Below are 19,974 nucleotides of genomic sequence, written 5' to 3' on the forward strand. Positions count from 1 at the left end.
TATAATGCTGCTTGCGATTATAATAATCTTCGTGATTTCGCGGTGGAGCATTTATCTCTATGTGGCAACCATCTATGGCTCCCACAATTTGAGGTATGCCATAAGTTTCTTCAAACTCGTCAACCTTATCTGTAATTTCGTGCCTTGTCAAGGGAAATTTTATGAATTGATCCTTCATTCGAAGAAGAGCGCGCTCGAATTCATTGCAGATATATTTCGCTGTAGACTTTCCATATCCAAATTGTAATCCACAGCTTCTATAACTGTTGCCGGTTGCAAGCCGCCATAATGCTAAACCAACCCTTTCTTCTACGCTAATCGGCGCTCGCATCCGCGTCTGTTGTTTTTGCAGATCTACTCTTACAAGGTCACAAAGGTATTCAAATGTTTCATGAGTGACACGAAAATGTTCCTTCCAAAGAAAATGCAGTGCTGGATTAGCTATTAGAAGGCGAAACCAGTTCTGTGGTCGAGGCCAAACCCAAGCTCTTCTTCTCAGTTGTGGTCTTTTTTGCTGTGAAACTCCTGCCATACACATAAGCAACATCAGACGATTTCTCCGGCTAATTCTAAAGGCTTCCTCCATCAAAGCAAAGCAATACATTTGTTGAAGCGCGAAAGACCGCTGTCGCAAGAGTAGAGAAGTAAAAATCAAAATAAGGCATGCTATTCGAGCGTTTCGAGGGCGCATGGTGAAAGTTTGAAAGTCTTGCTATTTGCTTTGCCGGGTTTTGCCGCGTAGTTTGATTGACAAGCGATCCCGCAAGTAGCATACTTTACAATTTAGTATGAACGCTTATCTTTAAAAGTAAGCATCGACCGTCTCAAGTTCACTTGAGTTTTTAAGGTACTTAAGGCCTACTTGGGCCTTAGTGTGAACTCGCCTATTACTAAATACCTTGCAATGTTCCTCTTGAAAACCTTCTGAGCAGGAATACTGAATACGGCTGAAAAAAAGTTAAGAGATAAATAATACCGGTGGATCATTTAGATGCATCATTTGCAACTGATCATGAGTGACAGTGGTCACTTCAGAAAATAAATATGTAGGGAATTCTTAGTCACTAACTTGATGCAAACTGGGTAAAGAGAAAACAAAAAGTAACGCAAAATTCATCAGAACTGGTTTATCACAAATAAATTACTTGTTCGTGTTATTAACAAATGAGTAACAGTGAGCAACTTACCAAAACGGATGCTAATCAATGCGAAGTCCTTGACGACAAGAAATCACCCTGCAAAATTTGATGATTTAATGTGGTTATCCATGCATTATCGAATCTTGTAGGAAAACTTTTAACTTTCATAACAAAATTCCCTTATGCCTAGTATGCATTAAAAATGTAGAACAGGAGCGGAAAGCTGAAAATTCTCAAGAGAACTAACAAATGGAGCAGCAAGGAGAAGTCATTTCATACTCGAGCAAAGAGCGCAACTGATCAGTGAAGCAGTCCAATTTGAACACTGATCGAGGTGAGATGACTGTTCCATTGCTCCGAAAAACTCAAGTAATGGTTTCGTTCGGCGAGGTTCAAAGTCGTAATGAGAACGGGTACATTATACGATGCTCCGATCTTGCTTAGCTTTAAGTAAGACTTTAAAGCGAGTAGACATTAAGGGTTTGTTATGGCTAAAACTGATTGAATGCATTCTTCATCGTCACTTGCTTTGTGACACCCTCAATTTTGAATCTAAAAACCCTCTCTGTTCAGAAACAATCCAAGATACATCATTTACTTACTTACTTACTTTCTCGATGTGCAAGAAAAGAATGGAGGGCAGTTTTTACATTGTAGTTCGATCACACAAGAAACAAATAATTTAGCACCGTGACACCTCAAGCTAATTGTTACTTATTATCTTGCAACGACAGACAAATATCTGATTACACCCAGCAAGCTAATATTACCAAATACCTTGCAATGTTCCTCTTTAAGACCTTGTGAGCAGGAAAAATGAATCCGGCTGAACAAAAAATTAAGTGATAAATAATACTAGTGGATCATTTGGGTGCGTCATTCGCAACTGATCATGAGTGACGGTGATCATGATCACTTAATTAGAAAATAAACATATCAGGAATTCTGACGTACATGTAGTCAGTAACTTGATCCAAACTGAGTAAAGAGAAAACAACAAAAAGTAACGCAAAATTCGTCAGAACTGGTTTATCACACATAAATTATTACTTGTTTGTGTTATTAAGAAATGAGTAACAGTGAGCAACTTACCAAAATGGGTACTAATCAACGTGAGGCTCGACAACAAGAAATGACTCTGCAAAATTTGATGATTTAATGTGGTTATCCATTTTAACTTTCATAACACAAATCATTTATGCCTAATATGCAAAAACAGTGGAACTGGAGCGGAAAGCTGAAAAGTTCTCAAGAGAACGGATCGAGGTGAGATGACTGTTCATGATTGCTCGGAACAACTCACAAAATACATGGTTTCGTTCGGCGAGGTTCAAAGTTGTAATGAGAACGCATACATGTACATTATACGAGGCTCTGGTCTTGCTTAGCTTTATGTAAGACTTTAAAGCGAATAGACATTACGGGTTTGTTATGCCTAAAACTAATTGAATGCATTCTTAATCGTCATTTGCTTTGTGACACCCTCAATTTTGAATCTAGGCGGATTCAAAAACTAAAAACCCTCTCTATTCAGGAAGAATTCAAGACACATCATTTACTTACTTTCTCGATGTGCAAGAAAAGAATGGAGGGCAGTATATAGTTCGATCACACAAGAAACAAATAATTTAGCACCGTGACCCCTCAAGCTAATTGTTACCCATTACCTTGCAACGACAGACAAATAACTTATTACACCCAGTAAGCTAATATTACTAAATACCTTGCAATGTTCCTCTTGAAAACCTTCTGAGCAGGAATACTGAATACGGCTGAAAAAAAGTTAAGGGATAAATAATACAGGTGGATCATTTAGATGCATCATTTGCAACTGATCATGAGTGACAGTGGTCACTTCAGAAAATAAATATGTAGGGAATTCTTAGTCACTAACTTGATGCAAACTGGGTAAAGAGAAAACAAAAAGTAACGCAAAATTCATCAGAACTGGTTTATCACAAATAAATTACTTGTTCGTGTTATTAACAAATGAGTAACAGTGAGCAACTTACCAAAACGGATGCTAATCAATGCGAAGTCCTTGACGACAAGTAATGACTCTGCAAAATTTGATGATTTAATGTGGTTATCCATGCATTATCGAATCTTGTAGGAAAACTTTTAACTTTCATAACAAAATTCCCTTATGCCTAGTATGCATTAAAAATGTAGAACAGGAGTGGAAAGCTGAAAATTCTCAAGAGAACTAACAAATGGAGCAGCAATGAGAAGTCATTTCATACTCGAGCAAAGAGCGCAACTGATCAGCGAAGCAGTCCAATTTGAACACTGATCGAGGTGAGATGACTGTTCCATTGCTCCGAAAAACTCAAGTAATGGTTTCGTTCGGCGAGGTTCAAAGTCGTAATGAGAACGGGTACATTATACGATGCTCCGATCTTGCTTAGCTTTACGTAAGACTTTAAAGCGAGTAGACATTAAGGGTTTGTTATGGCTAAAACTGATTGAATGCATTCTTCATCGTCACTTGCTTTGTGACACCCTCAATTTTGAATCTAAAAACCCTCTCTGTTCAGAAACAATCCAAGATACATCATTTACTTACTTACTTACTTTCTCGATGTGCAAGAAAAGAATGGAGGGCAGTTTTTACATTGTAGTTCGATCACACAAGAAACAAATAATTTAGCACCGTGACACCTCAAGCTAATTGTTACTTATTATCTTGCAATGACAGACAAATATCTGATTACACCCAGCAAGCTAATATTACCAAATACCTTGCAATGTTCCTCTTTAAAACCTTGTGAGCAGGAAAATTGAATCCGGCTGAACAAAAAATTAAGTGATAAATAATACTAGTGGATCATTTGGTGCGTCATTCGCAACTGATCATGAGTGACGGTGATCATGATCACTTTAGAAAATAAACATATCAGGAATTCTGACGTAGTCAGTAACTTGATCCAAACTGAGTAAAGAGAAAACAACAAAAAGTAACGCAAAATTCGTCAGAACTGGTTTATCACACATAAATTATTACTTGTTTGTGTTATTAAGAAATGAGTAACAGTGAGCAACTTACCAAAATGGGTACTGTAATCGACGTGAGGCTCGACAACAAGAAATGACTGCAAAATTTGATGATTTAATGTGGTTATCCATTTTAACTTTCATAACACAAATCATTTATGCCTAATATGCAAAAACAGTGGAACTGGAGCGGAAAGCTGAAAAGTTCTCAAGAGAACGGAGCGAGGTGAGATGACTGTTCATGATTGCTCGGAACAACTCACAAAATACATGGTTTCGCTCGGCAAGGTTCAAAGTTGTGATGAGAACGCATGCATTATACGAGGCTCTGGTCTTGCTTAGCTTTATGTAAGACTTAAAGAGTAGACATAAAGAGTTTGTCATGGCAAAAACTGATTGAATGCTTTCTCAATCCTCATTTTGCTTTGTGGCACCCTCAAGTTTGAATCTATTATAAAGCGTATTCAAAAACTAAAACCTTCTCTGTTCAGGAATAATTCAAGATACATATCATTTACTTACTTTCTCAGAATGGTGGGCAGTTCATGGTTCCATCACACAAGAAACAAATAATTTATTACACCCTCAGGCTAATGTTACTTATTACCTTGATATGTTCCTCGAGTCGTTACAAATGAATTAATGAGCAAGCAACATTGGTTGATTGTTTGCGTGCGCGGTGCGTGCCTGCGTTCGTGACAACCAGCCAAGCTTCTGAATGATCGTGATCACTCAGAAAATAAACAGTTAAGTTATGCATAAAAGGAATGTGTGCCGACATAGTTACTGACTTTAATCCAAAGAAAAGAAAAGAGAGGCGAGTAGGAAATTTATTACGCATGAGAAACAGTAAAGAGTTTAATTTAAAGCAGGCTTATAAGGCATATTATGTGATCACAATGTACAACTAATTAAAGAACAGAAAGCAGTATAGTTCAATCAAACAACAAAAAAATAATCAATTAGGAGTGTCTCATTACCTGGCAAAGTCTTCGTTGGAACGTGTTGAGCAGGAACAAGGAACCCAGCTACAAATAAATTAATGGTAATCAATATCGGTGGATTGTTTGCGTGCGTGCGTCAGTTACAACTGAATGACCGTGACCACTACAAAACGAGATGCTTCCGTGAAGCATACACTGGGTTGCCTGTGGCACATGTTACAGGAAATCAGAAGGCACAACTGCTTTTCATCCCCAAGTTTAAGCGTGCCCTCTGAGCATCTGACAGCTACAATAGTTCGCTGAAATTAGCCCCTGTTCGGCGGGGTTAGTATCTGGATGGGAGTCCCTCAAAACAGAAGCATTGGACCGAAAATTCCATTTTAATGCTAACAAATGCGGACCAAGCAAGGAACTGATTTTGTTAGCTTGCTTTATGCGAAACAAATATTGATGCAAAATAAATAGTGGTACAAAGTTTTTGGGAAGAGCAGAAGGAAGTTTTCTGGACGGTCGATCGAGAATAAAATATTTTGCCATCAGCAACAACATTTATGACACGAAAACAACATTAATTTTTAACCCCGAATATAAAACGTTACGATCACCGACAAACATTCTGGCAGATTTTTGCTATTGTACTTTTGACTGCACAAGTAAAAGCGCAAAATCGAAAGTTACATCGGATTCAGAGGGCGCCGTGATGAAGTTACCGCGGTGTGTTTACTCGCGAAACAGTGTCAAATCATCATTTGACACAGATACCGGGTTTTTGTTTTTGTAAGTTTTTTTTTTCTTTCAAGTGTTATAAAGTTTGACAAGAAATGTGCGAATTCAACACAAAGATCACAATCGCCCAATTCTTCAGGTTGACAGTCAAAACTTTACTCTCCAAGACGAGGTTATTTATCGCCAGGTAATTCCATCGTTTTGGGGATAGCAGCTACTTTAATATTCATCAGTAACAGATTTTTTTTGCCGATTTTGGGGGTCATTTTGTTGAAACTCAAGCAAGCTTCCAACAGACCTGTTTATTTTCGTTACACTATAGATCGTTTTCACTGTCACGCAATAAAAAATAAATCGAAAACCATCCAGTGGAAAAAGTCAAGAATTCGTGATGTTGTAGAAGATAAATGAAGACGACACTTCTCCAAGTTTTAGGCCTGTGCGTTTCCCTAAACTTCAGATATTCGTCGAAATGTTTCGCAGAAATTTACAGAGCCCAGTATGAAAACGCCATGTTGGTGCACATCTTTTGTGCACCAATATGGCGGCCGGAAAATAGTGTCAACACCTGTTACTTACTTTGGCTATCTAGGCGAGTGATCATCTCTACTGAACAGGCTGCTATTTACCTAAGCACTTTTCCTAATGCTTTAAATTCTAAAAAGGCTCAAAACCATGAGATAACTAGATGCTTCTGTGAAGCATAAACTGGGTTGCCTGTGGTACGTGCTACAGAAAATCAGAAGGCACTGAATTGTGTGGTATTGAAATACAGCATTCCAGTCTCTGAAGAATAACAAATAAAAGAGAAGCGAGAAACATTGGCTTCTGGGCTGACATGTTGATAATTTTCAAGTTCCCTCACAACTTCTGTTTACCACAAGTGTGCCCTCTGAGCATCTGAAGGCTTTCTAATACTAAAGTTCACTGAAGTTAAGCCCTGCCGGGCGGGGTTAGTGTTTGGATGGGAGACCAAAATAATGTACCCCTCTTAAAACAGAAGCATCGGACCGAAAATACTATTAACTCTAACAAATGCAAACTCAGCAAGGTACAGATCTTGTTAGCTTGCTTTATGCAAAACAAATATTGATGAAAAAGCAAATAACTATTGATTCACAGTTTTCAGAAAGAGCAGAAGGAAGTTTCCCGGACGGTCGATCGAGAATAAAATATTTACGACATCAAAACAACATTAATTTTGAACCGTGAATATAGAATATAAAAAGTTACGATCAGCGACAAACATTTTGGGAGATTTTTGCTACGTTCAAGTAAATTGCAAAATCGAAAGTGACATGGCCGGAATTCAGCGGGCGCCGTGATTAAGTTACCGCTGTATGTTTACTCGCCAAACAGTGAAGCATCTGTGTCAAATGATGGCAAGATACCGGGTTTTTGTAAGTTTCTTTTTCTGTCAAGTGTTATAAAGTTTGACAATGAAATGAGCGAAGTCAAAACAAAGATCACAATCGCCCAACTCTTATTTATGCAAAGTCAAAATTTACTCTCCAAGACACGTACGACGTTATTTATCACCAGGTAATTCCATCATTTTGGAAATAGCAGCTACTTTATTATTCATCTGTGTCACAAGTTTTCACTGATTTTGGGGCTCATTTTGTTGAAACTCAAGCACGCTTCCAACAGGCCTGTGAACCCTTCCTGCTTACAGAGCAATACTAAAAAACGTCTCCCATATCACATTTCAACCTTAAGCTCGAAAATTCAATACACAACATGATATTATAATTCACAAAGGCAGAAAATACCACAGAATCCTTTTCCAGCGAAAATTTTATTGAAACAAACAACATATTTGCTCTTAGAGGCGAAAACCTCTTCCTATTTCATTGCGTGCGTGAAGACAAGAAACTCAACTGTGTCAAATTACCATGTACTTCAGGTAAATACTGCTCACTTTGATTTCGTCTCGACGGGCGATAGATTGTTGTCGAGGTCCAGTACTCGTCGCTTTTGAGATTCATGCCTAGTTTATCCAACTGACTTTCCATTACTGAGCTCCATAAGGGTATATTTTGTTTAAGGATCCACTAAAACGCCATTCGCGTTGCATGACTTTCGACGCCATTGCAGGCTAAGTTAATGATTCTACTGTGCCCACCAGAGAAATCTACGCAGTTCCACTACCGTCTCGATCCTAAGAAAATACGCCCAGAAGGCTCTATACACAAAGACACCACTTACCAGGGGAGTGACAGGCAAGACTTTTACCGACACGGAAAAAAAAAAAACTAAAAAAAAGAAAAAAAAGAAAACAAACAAACTAAACGAAGACCTCGACTGGGTTTGCCTTATAAGGCAACCCAGTAAAAATATACATTTCTCAATAAACTTGATTGTCGCCTCGTGTCACGCACCGCTATAACTCAGAAATTCAAAATGCTCTGGTTTCCAAACGAAGCATGCTATTGAGCTTTAAAATTGCAAATGGATACAAATTTACCGCCTCTTATGCCTGATGAGGATAAGAACTTTCGTGGCTCTTTAGTTTTGGATTTTAGAAAATGATGACGTCACGTGAAAACAATCTATACCACAAAAATGCTCCCGTATCACATTTCAACACACGTATGCAAATTTGTTAAGCTCGAAAATTACACAACATGATATTAAAGTTCACAAAGGTTGGAAATATCTCGGCAAAATCCTTTTCCAGCGAAAAATTAATCGAAACAAACAACATATTTACTATTAGAGGCAAAAATACCTTCCTATTTCAATTGCGTGCGTGCAAACAAGAGATGCAATTAAATAAATTTTTGACAGTTCAAAAAAGCCCTTTTCCACACGGAACGCTGACCGTAAATAAATGAAGCACAAAAGCCACAACAACTTTCATTCAAATAATTCTTCACTGTCACATTTCCAAATATTTTACACCTTTGCAGAGTTGAGTACAAAATACCGGTAAATGTAAATTGTCAGACAACTAAGATGCGACTTGAGTAAACACTGTGATGCATTCTTGAAGGCGTTCGATTCCTTCAAATCATAGTTAGTAACTATGGTTAAATCCATAAAAAAATTGCTATTTGATTTCCGTGTTTTGTATAATACTAAGTTAGTAAAATATTAGAAACAAAGCTCACTTGATATCCAAAGGCGAAAAATGAAATTGTTGTCGAAGACCATTACTCGTCTCTTCAAATCCAGATATTTATTTTTCAGCGCTGTCTTGCTCATCCAATTGACGATCCATTCTTGAGCTCCATGAGGGTATATTTTGTTTAAAGATCCACTAAAACGCCATTCACGTCAATGACTTATTAGTGAAATTTCCAATTGTGATACTGGAAGACTGTGCAGAGTTGAGAACAGGTAAATACAAATTTGACAAATAGCGAGACAACTGAGATAACAGATCCACTATATGGATTCCTTCTCTGTCTTTGTTGAACCCATACTGAGTTACCAGAGAACTGTTCATTTGGTTCGAGTGTTGTACAAAACACCACACTTGGCAAATTTTTAGGAAGACAACTCACTTTGATTACAGCTCGACGGGCGACAGATTGTTGTCGAAGTCCATTACTCGTCGCTTCTAACATTCAACCCCCCGTCTTGTTCAGTATCCAATTCGCTTGCTATTACTGAGCTTCATAAGGGTACATTTTGTTCAAAGATCCACTAAAACGCCATTCGCGTTACATGACTTTCGACGCCATTGCCGGTTAAGTTAATCGTTCTACTGTGTCCACCAGAGAAATCTACGCATTTCCCACTACCCTCTCGATCCTAAGAAAATACGCGTAAAAGGCTCTATGCACAAAGACACCACTTAGCAGGGGAGTGACAGGCAAGACTTTTACCCACACGGAAAAAAATAAAAAAAAAGAGAAAACGAAAAATAACTAGACCCTCCGTGAGGGTACACTGGGTTGCCTGTGGTACGTGCAGCGTTCCACGCAATTTTTTTCAAGTTGGGGGGGGGGGGGGGGGGGGTCACTCAGAAGACATACCAGAAGTCATACCACTCGATGTATAAAATCTTTCTTTCCTTACAAGGACCGTATTAATCGTTCACGACAATCCAGAGTTATTTACAGAGCAAATTGTTGGGATTGTAATGGTTTTTACATCGGTAAAACTAAACGGCGGCTTCACGATAGAAAAACCGAACATTTTAAGGCCCTAGCTAAAAATGACAATACTTCAGCCATTGCTGACCACGTCAAGGCCACTGGACATAACATCAAGTGGGATCATTTTGATATTTTAGCGATGGGCAAAACTGACTATCATTGTAAAATAAAAGAGACCTTCTTTATTCAAGAACTTGAGCCAGCTTTCAACGTCAACGTCGGAAGTGAAATGCTGATGCTTTATTAATCTTTTCTGTTTTTATTAATATTATAATTATTATTATTATATATTTTACTGTACAAGTATTTGCTTAATCTAGGTTCCAGTCCCCTCATCCGCTTTGTTATATATAAATAGCTGTTTTAAATTTCAACGGTTACTTTTGAAAATGTATGTAGAGCACATACGAAACGTCAAGTCATAGTTAAACTGAACAAGTTCAATATGTTTATCACTGCTGTTTGTGTCTTATTTTTGATCATACCAGAAGTCATACCAGCAGAGGCCCTTTGGCTCACAGGTCCTCACACGTTCGTACGACGAAACAGATCCTTTTCTGAGGTTAAAAACCTGGCTACCGGCCTATTAATTAATCATTTGTCAGAAAGAAGAAATTCCTGTCCTCTTTAAAAAAAATTGACACGCATTGCTTACGTGTGGTAGTGAAGTAACACAGCGATTTATTCCATAATGTCAACTGAGCTGTGTGTTGTCTTCCAGGAGATTCAAGTTGTCCTTGCGTAATCTGTAGCTCTAACAGTGCACGATATTGTTTTGGTATTGTCTATCATTGTAGTGCCATGGTAGGAGTCTTCGTTAAATAGCCTGAGAAGACATGTGGTTACTAGCAAAGTACTGAGCCCAGAACGATTGAAGAAAATAAATGGGAAGTGAAAAACATTGTCTTCTGGGATGACATGTTGACAGTTGTCTTTGCGTAATATGTAGGTCTAACATTACACGATATTGTTTTGGTATTGTCTATCATTGTAGCGCCATGGTAGAAGTCTTAGATAAATAGCCCCTTGAGAAGACATGTGGTTACTAGCAACGTACTGAACCCAGAGAGACTGAAGAAAATAAAAGGGAATCGAGAAACATTGGTTTCTGGGCTGACATGTTGATCATGCAACTTCTTTCCACCACAAGTGTAAGCGTGCACTGTCAGCATCTGACAGCTTTGTAAACAAAAGTTGAAAGCTGAGCGACCTAAGAAATATACCACTCAATAACAGAAGCATAGGACCGAAAATTCTATTTTAATGCTATCAAATGCGAACCAAGCAAGATACAGATTTTGTTAGCTTGCTTTATGCAAAACAAATATTGATGTAAAAGTAAATAAATATGGATACACAATTTTTAAGAAGAGCAGAAGGAAGTTTCAGGACGGTCGATCGAGCATAAAATATTTTGCCATCGGTAACAAAATCTACGACATGAAAACAACATTAAATTTGAACCACGAATATAAAAAGTTACCATCGGCGAAAAACAGTTTGGGAGATTTTAGTTGTTTTGTTGTAATTGTACAAGTTTGGCTGCACCGAGTAAATCGCACATCGAATTCAGCGGGCGCAGTGATCAAGTTACCGCGTTATTTTACCGCGGCATGTTTACTCGCGAAACAGTGACGCATTTGTATCAAATGATGCCAAGCTACCGGGTTTTTGTTTTTGTTAGTTTTCTTTTTCTTTCGATTGTTATAAATTTTGACAAGAAATGTGCAAATTCAACAGAAAGATCACAATCGCCCAACTCTCAGAGGTTGACCATTGTTTCTGGAAAATCAAAAATTTACTCTCCAAGACAAGGTTATTTATCACCAGGTAATTCCATCGTTTTGGTAATAGCAGCTACTTTATTATTCATCAGCGTCACAATCTTTTGCCGATTTTGGGGGTCATTTTGTTGAAACTCAAGCACGCTTCCAACAGACCTGTTTATTTTCGTGACTTATGCGTTACCACAAAAATTCTCCCCGTATCACATTTCAGCACATGTATGCAAATTTGCTAAGCTCGAAAATTACACAACATGATAAATTTACAAAAGCTGGAAATTTCACTGAAATATTTTCCACCGAAACATTTCTTGAAACAAGCAACATATTTGCTATAAGAGGCAAGAAACCCTTCCTATTTCAGTTGCGTGCGTGCAAGCGAAACACACAATCACAAAGCATACGCAATTAAATAAATTTCTGACAGTTCACATTCAACCCTTTTCGAAAGAACCTTGACCGTAAATAATAAAGCACAAAAGAGACAACAAGCTTTCATTCAAGTAATTTTTCACTGCCACATTTCCATTTTTTTTTTAACCTTTGCAGAGTTGAGTACAAAATGAATGTTATTTGCCAGACAAACAGGCTAACTTTAAATAGATGCGACTTCAGTAAACACTGTGAGACACAACAGAGATCATAGATCTACTTGTGGTGTTCGATTCCTTCTCTGTCTTTGTTGAACCCGAAAGTTACCAGAGAAATTTCCATTTGGTTTCAGTGTTGTACGTAACACCACCTTGGCGAAATATTAGAAGTACAGCATATTTTGATTTCGGCTCGACGGGCGAAAGATTCACGCTGTCGAAGTCCATTGCTCGTCGCTTTTTTAAGATTCCAGATCTTTATGTTTCACCGCCTGTCTTGACGTTCCATTCCTGAGCTCCATGTGGGTATATTTTCTTTAAAGATGTACTAAAAAGCCATTCGCGTTACAATGACTTTCGACGCCATTACAGGTTAATTGTGCAGAGCAAACTACGCATTACCCCAGCCCCCTCAAACCTAACAAAATACGCACAGAAGACTCTATGCACAAAGACACCACTTAGCAGGGGAGTGACAGGCAAGACTTTTCCCGACACGGAAAAAAATAACAAACGAGATGCTTCTGTGAAGCATACACTGGGTTGCCTGTGGTACGTGCTACAGAAAATCAGAAGGCACTGAATTGTGTGGTATTGAAATACAGCATTCCAGTCTCTGAAGAACAACAAATAAAGGAGAAGCGAGAAACATTGGCTTCTGGGCTGACATGTTGATAATTTTCAAGTTCCCCCACAACTTCTGTTTACCACAAGTGTGCCCTCTGAGCATCTGACAGCTTTCTAATACTAAAGTTCACTGAAGTTAAGCCCTGCCGGGCGGGGTTAGTGTTTGGATGGGAGACCAAGACAACATTCCCCTCATAAAACAGAAGCATCGGACCGAAAATACTATTAACTCTAACAAATGCGAACTCAGCAAGGTACCGATCTTGTTAGCTTGCTTTATGCAAAACAAATAGTGATGAAAAAGCAAATAACTATTGATACACAGTTTTCAGAAAGAGCAGAAGGAAGTTTCCCGAACGGTCGATCGAGAATAAAATATTTACGACATCAAAACAACATTAATTTTGAACCGTGAATATAGAATATAAAAGTTACGATCAGCGACAAACATTTTGGGAGATTTTTGCTATGTTCAAGTAAATTGCAAAATCGAAAAGTGACATGGCCGGAATTCAGCGGGCGCCGTGATTACGTTACCGCGGCATGTTTACTCGTCAAACAGTGAAGCATCTGTGTCAAATGATGGCAAGATACCGGGTTTTTAAAAAGTTTCTTTTTCTGTCAAGTGTTATAAAGTTTGACAATGAAATGAGCGAAGTCAAAACAAAGATCACAATCGCCCAACTCTTGTTTATGCAAAGTCAAAATTTACTCTCCAAGACGCGTACGACGTTATTATCACCAGGTAATTCCATCATTTTGGAAATAGCAGCTACTTTATTATTCATCTGCGTCACAAGTTTTCACTGATTTTGGGGCTCATTTTGTTGAAACTCGAGCACGCTTTCAACAGGCCTGTGAACCCTTCCCGCTTACAGAGCAAAACTAAAAAACTTCTCGCATATCACATTTCAACCTTAAGCTCGAAAATTCAATACACAACATGATATTATAATTCACAAAGGCAGAAAATACCACAGAATCCTTTTCCAGCGAAAGTTTTATTGAAACAAACAACATATTTGCTCTTAGAGGCGAAAACCTCTTCCTATTTCATTGCGTGCGTGAAGACAACAAACTCAATTGTGTCAAATTACCTTGTACTTCAGGTAAATACTGCTCACTTTGATTTCGTCTCGACGGGCGATAGATTGTTGTCGAAGTCCAGTACTCGTCGCTTTTGAGATTCATGCCTAGTTTATCCAACTGACTTTCCATTATTGAGCTCCATAAGGGTATATTTTGTTTAAGGATCCACTAAAACGCCATTCGCGTTGCATGACTTTCGACGCCATTGCAGGCTAAGTTAATGATTCTACTGTGTCCACCAGAGAAATCTACGCAGTTCCACTACCCTCTCGATCCTACGAAAATACGCGCAGAAGGCTCTATCCACAAAGACACCACTTACCAGGGGAGTGACAGGCAAGACTTTTACCGACACGGAAAAAAAAAAAAAAAAAAAGAAAAAAAATAAAAAAAAGAAAAAAAAGAAAACAAACAAACTAAACGCAGACCTCGACTGGTTTGCCATAGGCAACCCAGTAAAAAACCCACGAAATGAAACCGGGATTCCGACTGGGTTTGGCAACCCAGTAAAAAAACGACGAAATTAAAGACAGATTCCGACTGGGTTTGCGGCAACCCAGTAATAAATGTAAAAACAATACCGACATACACGCATGATGGAAATGTGTCATGGCCCGAGGGAAGGAGTTGATACAACACAAGTTGCGTTGACAACGGGCAACGGGGGTAGGACAACATTAAAATCAGAGTCCTGGGCAGGAATCAAAGCAGACAACGCTAAGGATGCGAGAGCACGTGACGTCACGCTATTTTGAGACAGTCAACTAATCGAGGAAAATGTTCCATTAAAACTTTATGGACAGCTAGATAAATAAAGTTCACTCAGCTACTATTTTCTACGTTGTCCTGGAGGATTTGATGGTTTTTTGGGACGCTTTGATTTCCTCTTCAGATCACACGCGTCGTCACATACGATATAAATAGTCTATTTGCAACGAGGTTATGCGCATGCCTTGCGCATGCATCAAATGGGATTCCTAACGGACCAATCAGGCAAAGTCTCCATTGCTCATCATATTGCGAAAAGCAATGGAGACTTTTGCCTGATTGGTGCGTTAGGAATCCATTTGATGCATGCGCATAATCTCGTTGCAAGCAAGATGGTTGCCAGAAAAGAAGACAACAGGTCATCGAGCTTTCTCGGCAAAGGAAAAGAATCGATCGCTTGTTCTTTTTTTCTGGAAGATTCTAACTTTTAGCTGGTAGCCGCGTTTGAGGGGTTGCAAAACTTTCCTCCACCATGCGAAGGACTTTTTAGTGTTAGAAGAGTCTTAGAAGCTTGCGTGGCTCCCTTCGCCTGTTGGCGAATAAGTTGAAAGCGTGCAAGTGATTACCACTATAAAATTGGCTGTCGTGTTTGCGGCAAAAAACACGTTGTTTTGCCTTTCGTACAAACAAACAAAAATCTTCTGTGTAGAGGCTTCTATTGTGCTGAAAAAACTTAGAAAACGCGCAGTCGACGAAGCGAATCAAGACAGCGGGTCAAGTTGGTCTGAGCCATTAATTTTCCTGTTGTCAGTTTCATAAATATTTTGAGAGTAAGTTTACAAGTATGACAGAAATGTTGTCATTTGTTTATGTTCGGCAGGAAATGAAAGCTCTTCAAATGCAGTTAGAACTTTTACAACTGCAACAGCAACAATCGGTAAGCTTAAGTTATATGTAAGTTACTTAAGTTTGTGACTGGAAAGTATATATACATCCAGATACAGTAAAAACCCGCGTGTAAGAACCTACATTTTTCCAAGTTTGGCAAAACAAGTTCTTATATTTGGGGGTAGTGATTGGCAATTTAGGCTAAAGTAGGTTCTTGATTAGGTTCCTAAGTTTTCAGTAGAAACCATTCCTGTACAAGCAGAAAAAATAGGTTTGGTCCTTTATGATACCGCATTTATTTATAACTGTCTTGTCATGAGCCTTGTGCAAGACTAACTAAAAAATTATATACACTATAAACAAACATTTTGCATACAAAATAAAATACTTAATGGAATAAGTAAAAAATGCAAAAAAAAGTCCTTTTGCCTTAATTTTCTGGTCACATTCATTTTATGATGGAACGACATGCTGGTCAGAGGAAAAATTTAATTTTTTTTTAGGCTCAAACACGAGGCAACCGCAAAAACCACACTGAAGGAATCCGTGCATGCAGGCCTGTCATTAACTTCTTATCGAGAAGAAATCTGGACGTTTGCCTAAGCAAAATGTTTTAAATATGGTGTCATTAAGGGGTCAAAAAGAGCCTAGGCCACGCCCAGATTGGTCCCTTTAAGGAGTTTTTAGTCCTTAAAAGGACCGGGATTCTGCTAACTTTGTTAAGACTCAGTTGAAAGACTTAAGTGTCAAGCTCCAGTCCAACCCGTCCTTGTCATCGAAGAATTGCCCAAGACGGATTTTTGCCCTAAAAAGGTCACCTAGAATTTTCGAGACCTTTTTCCTGGCTGAAATTTACGAAAGGTAAGTTTTTATCCCTATAATTTTCGGATCACTAGACTTTCAGCTAGGAAATCCGAACAGATGAAAAATTTTTAGGGGATAAAAATATGCCTATATCTGCCGTTTAAATACTAAAATACGTTAAACAAGGCTATGTTTAAGTGGTTTTGAACTACATTCTCGTTGGGTGCCCCTGATACTATACGGGAAGCTGCGGGTTTTTTCAGATCCGATGAGGTTCGTAACATCAGAATGAGTCACATCTCTATTGATGACAGGTACCTGACAATCAGAGTGGAGAAAAGCAAGACAGACCAGGGAGATGAGGTTGTGATTGCCCAGTCAAGCAGTGGTGTCTGTCCAGTTTCGATACTCAAAAGATTACTTAAGCATGTTAGATATTAACCCCACTCTAACGAATTTATCTTTAGAAGTCTAGTCCAAACTAAGGGTGCGTTTGATTGACCGTATTCCGGAATAGGAATACATGGAATATAAGTTATAAATCATTCGTTTTTAGGGAGATTCACATTAAAATTGTCAAACATCTGCTAAAATGCTATTTTAAACATATTTTTATTATCCTTGTGGCTTCGAAACGCGCCAAACATACCGTTTTAATCATCTCTCCACGTATTCTTATTCCGGAATAGGGTCAATCGAACGCGCCCTAAATCGTTTCTTGAGCTAATTCCAAAATGATAAACCAATTTCGTACACGACGTATATAGTGTAGTAGAGCTGAAATATGTAAAATGCGGCCTTTGAATGAATATGAATTAACTGGTAATGAAATATTTCTGCGGCATGAGAGCAGTGGGGACTGGGCCTGTTCAGTGCATCATGGGACACGATGACAGTCATACAAGAGAGTTTTGTCACATGGAAGATCATTCTTGGCCAACGCCAGTACTATGAACGTTTTTTTATTTCTTATTTTATTTTTTATTTCTCTACCACAGTTTAAATAGTAGTTCACACTCATTTCAATTCTGTCTTAGCAGCGTGGCCTTCGTAGGATTGGCATTCAGAGCTTACTTATTAAGTCATGGATCCTACCCAGGTTTCCTGCCTTATTTTCCCCCCAACGGGGATTTTTTCCGGCAGGTTTCTCCTGGTCTCCGTCGGGGCAGTAGCTGTTTCTGTAAACTGCCGCCTAGCTCTGTAATTCTTAGGTAGGGATAGGGTTAGTTATCGAAGTTATCGTAGTGTAATCAAGTGTGATCACGACTGTACTGGTCTCAGCCGAGACTGCCCAAACAAACCCAATGGCTTTCTATTCATGTTGCGCACTGCATAGTGCACCTGAAATCTAGTAAATTTGTAATCTCAGATCTTTAAAGTGCGCTCGGTAATCGCTTTGGAGGCAAAGCAGATGGGTAGAGAAAATAAACAATCTGTCTTTTGTACTTGGTCTATCGACCACTTATTTATTTTTCTGAGAGGTTTTACAATTTGTGGTTTTTTTAGTGAATCCTAGGGTTTACAAATGGTTTCTAAACAAAGTCAAAATCCAATAGGTGTCAACACAAACAAAGGGAAAATCGCTGCACACGCAAGATTCGAGCGACCAACGCCAATAACATCAGAGACAAACAGTTTTAGCTACAGAACTCTTAAGTGGCTAGCGGCTTGGTGGATATTCAACGAGGCTGGACAATCTGCAAGCATTAAGTCTAAGCACCCATTTCAAATAGCGCTGATAAACAGCTTTTAACTCTAAGCACCCACTTTAAAATGGTTAGCTTTCAATAACTGTGTGACTTGCATTGCATGTTGACTCGCATGGCTCGCTGGCTCACATTCAATCAACAACAACATAACGAAGTCTCAAACTGTGGGGCTAAAAGAACATCGGTATCAACAGAATAGAGACATTAAGAAACTGAAAAGAAATACCAAACGATTGTGCTCGAAAATAAAAAAACTTTGCGGTGATCGAAAATGATTAATTGACGAGACGCCGACACACTACACGTCATTGTTAATTTTATGGTATATAACGAATTGTAATCACACAAGTTAATAGGGAGCTTAAAGGGGCTAAGTCACGCTATTTTAGGCATTTTCAGCACTGATCGAATGGTCATGGAATTAACTAAAATATCAAAATAACTGTTCAAAACTATAGAAGAACTCTAACAAAACACAGGGAAGCCAAGAAGGGGCATGGATGGACAAAACTGGAGAGGATTGAAATGGATTGAGTTTGGGTAAATTTGAAAAACGTCGGCCCACCTTTTTTTAAATTTATATCAGTCTATATCAAAATGTCATTTACAAAGCTTGAAAATCATTCTCAGTTGTTATGTGGCCGTGATTTTGCAAATGAAAGACTCTTGCTCTTCCAATATGACGTTTAGAGCTCATAATTAACAAAATTAAACAAAATTACCTAAAATAGCGTGACCTAGCCCCTTTAAGCACGCACGTTTTTGAGATGCGAACGGCAACCGGAAGAGAAAATTTAACATGCCAGAGCAGTGGTATCACCCAGATTTTTATACTAATCATCTCTAATTGAGAAAAGATACTTAACAATGCTAATGTGGTTGGGTGAAGACAAGTTAAAAGCGAAAACAGCTCACTTCCGGTTGCCGTCCGCGTCTCAAAAACGCGCGTCCTTAAGCTCGCTAATGCACTTAGTCCAACGGCGCGTAAGCAACTGGAAGGAGGTTTTAATGAGGTACAAGACATGTAGGTATACGAAGGCCTTTTTTTTATTGATATATATAATTATCTATTTATTAATAAGATGCAAGGACTGAGTTAAATGTTTAATGTATCAGGTTTGTGCCCATCAGCGTCAGAAAAATGTTTATTTTCAAACCAGGTTTTGCGGGAAAGTAAACAATATGATTAAATTAACTAACTCAATGTCTTGATTAAGATTATTTGTGTATTGTACTGGAATTTTGATGTAGCATTCACATTTAAATAATATGGAAATACCTGGAAAAAAATTTTTAAATATATAAACATCAATGAAAAACCAAGTGAGCTTTCGCGCGCAAACATGATAATCTTCACAAGTGAAAATATCGCTGTTGCTATGGTCACATATAAAAATCGGGCCTTGTGATGCCTGTCGTGAAATGATCTCTTATTTCATTGGTGTTTATATAATAAATAGAATATTACATGACCGCTTGTAGATACGAAATTTCTCTTCTCGTGTTGAAAAATTTCTAACTTATTCGCTGCGCTCGCTCATGAAATATTTTTCAACACGAGACAAGAAATTTTGTATCTCCAAGCGGCTATGTAATATCTTCTATATTCCCAAGGTTTGAATTGGGTACAACATTGATTTAGCCGATTAGGCCCATTTATTTCGTGGACTCAAAGCAGTACATACATCAGTATTACAAAATGGAAGTTACATTCCTGAACTGCAATAAAACATAACACCTTTATCTTCATCAAATTGTTGTTAAGGGTGGAAAATCTCTTTTTGCAACCATGTCCTCAATTGTTCCTTCTATGGTAGCGTTCTTCTCCAGTTTCCCAGAAGTCGAAAAGGGATCAGATATTCACTA

At 38.4% G+C, this 19,974-nt stretch overlaps 1 protein-coding gene and 2 long non-coding RNA genes across 4 annotated transcripts in view; 1 reads left to right on the forward strand and 2 right to left on the reverse strand.

Annotated features, from left to right (window-relative positions):
* LOC137971341 (uncharacterized) overlaps positions 1–4,683 on the reverse strand; it is a 29,398-nt gene extending 24,715 nt beyond the window's left edge. The window contains exons 1-9 of the long non-coding RNA XR_011116995.1: positions 4,656–4,683; positions 4,186–4,231; positions 3,881–3,929; positions 3,152–3,199; positions 2,863–2,911; positions 2,232–2,277; positions 1,917–1,965; positions 1,188–1,235; positions 899–947 (exon numbers count right to left, since the gene is read on the reverse strand). This is a non-coding gene — a long non-coding RNA (uncharacterized lncRNA). The remainder of the gene's footprint in view (positions 1–898; positions 948–1,187; positions 1,236–1,916; positions 1,966–2,231; positions 2,278–2,862; positions 2,912–3,151; positions 3,200–3,880; positions 3,930–4,185; positions 4,232–4,655) is intronic.
* LOC137971331 (tetratricopeptide repeat protein 28-like) overlaps positions 1–19,974 on the reverse strand; it is a 162,608-nt gene that overhangs the window by 37,155 nt on the left and 105,479 nt on the right. The window lies entirely within an intron of this gene.
* Positions 2,295–19,303, forward strand: LOC137971343 (uncharacterized). 2 transcript variants are annotated; one of them, XR_011116997.1, is made up of 3 exons: positions 2,295–2,405; positions 15,588–15,644; positions 16,714–19,303. It is a non-coding gene; the product is annotated as an uncharacterized lncRNA (long non-coding RNA). The 2 variants fall into 2 exon arrangements; XR_011116998.1 differs by lacking the exon at positions 2,295–2,405 and adding an exon at positions 3,301–3,437.

The sequence above is a fragment of the Montipora foliosa genome, chromosome 9, assembly GCF_036669935.1.
Source record: "Montipora foliosa isolate CH-2021 chromosome 9, ASM3666993v2, whole genome shotgun sequence".
Taxonomy (NCBI): Eukaryota; Metazoa; Cnidaria; class Anthozoa; order Scleractinia; family Acroporidae; genus Montipora; species Montipora foliosa.